The following is a 1,739-nucleotide window of genomic DNA, read 5'->3' as shown; positions in this document are numbered from 1 at the left end:
TGCTAAGTTCCTGTGTCCAGTCCCGGAGGCTCATTGATGTGTGGGTCCCGTGAGAGACTGGCACTAGGACCCTAACACCCCTGGGAACAGCGATGGGTGCGGACCGTCGGGGTTAGAGTTTGTCCGCACGTGAACATGGTAGCCAGCCAGGGCTTGCGTTGGCATCGATGGTTCACGCTCTACCTCGCGGGTCACTTGCATGGAGGCCCTAAGGCTACCGCCTAACCTCACTGTACTTCCCCCTTACTCTGGCTTCATGCCAGCACTTACACTGTGTTCCGTCACTTGCGAGGCGCCTCTGGCCGCCGCCCCTCGGGCGTCCGCGGCCGGGCTCTTCGAGCCCTGTGGCAAACCCCATACACATGTGGCTTGCTCAGCCACTCCACTGTTGTCTCCGTGTATTCAACCTTAGACTGTATTGACACTGAGTACTTACTCAGCCTTCATCCCAAACTACATAAATACACAACAATACAATGTGAAGAGGGCGGGGCCTAACCAGCCACTCACTACGGGCCCGGCAAGCACAAATCCCCGGACGTATGGGCAAAGTCTCGAACGTGGGAGCCTGCGCTCCACTACGCCGGACAGTCCCAGGGACGCCGGTTACCTCTCTGTCGTGCAGCTTCTCCTCTCCCTTTGATTGATGGCATTGATCGAAAGAGCGCTGTTGTTCGTATTGATCGCGTCCGCTCCTTGAGCTCGTTCCGGTTACCGCTTGCCAGGTGACATGGTTGACAGAATGAATATCGAAACACGGAACGGCTCCTTTTATAGCGGCAGAAAAGTGGGCGGAGCGAAAATGCGCGCGCTACAGAAGAGAGCTGCGGGACCTTGTCGCGCCTGCGGCACGCGTCCTTTAGATGTTATGAAAGGAGTCGCGTTGAATCCGCGACACTCCCGACGACGACAAAATGGTCCGAGGTAGACCTGTACTTGCCCTTAGCTACGAGTCACAATATACAACACCTACGTGTCAATCGTAGACTACCAGCGGGGCCTAGTCCTTGACGTTGACAGCCGGTTAGGTCCAGGGGTCAGCAAGAAGATACGTTTGGGGGTCATCTACTGTGGGATGAAGACCATGCTTCTTCGATGGCAGGCATAGGACGATTCCATATGTACATGTATATACATCCTTGACGAACATTGCGAGTCATATCGAAGACGTCGGCAGTTGTGGCACAATGATGTTGTTGGCTCCTGAGCACAGCGACTTGAGATGATCGTGATGTCGACAAGGTAGAAGTTCAAAAGGTTTAATTTTGCCTACAAGCGCGTTTTGTGCGCTGGGGGATAGATTTAGGCGAGGGGGAGATTTTACCTCGCTATTACACAATACCCAAGGGTCAAGTCAGTTGCTAAAGAAGGGAAATGACACATGTGAAACCCGAATGAACACGAATGAAAAAGCGGTCTCCCGCCGCTGCCCCTCGTAACTTGTGAGATCGATAGTTGTGGAGAGAACGACAGTTGTGGGAAAAACGCAAGTTGTGGTGCTGTTACTGAACAATACCTAAAAATAGAATTGGGCACTAACAACACAAAGGTGAACTTAAGGTCCACCAGAGAAAAAGAAAAAATAATAAAAATAACGAAAGTTGTGAAAAACGTAAGTTGTGAAAAACGTATATTGTGGAAACCGTAAGTTGTGGAAAAACCCGTAAATTGTGAGTAAAACGCAAATTGTGAATAAAACGTAACTTGTGAATAAACCTACCTTGAGTAGAAAAGTTGCT

Source organism: Necator americanus, chromosome I (genome assembly GCF_031761385.1).
Source record: "Necator americanus strain Aroian chromosome I, whole genome shotgun sequence".
NCBI classification, from domain to species: domain Eukaryota; kingdom Metazoa; phylum Nematoda; class Chromadorea; order Rhabditida; family Ancylostomatidae; genus Necator; species Necator americanus.
Note: the sequence above shows the minus strand (reverse complement) of the source record.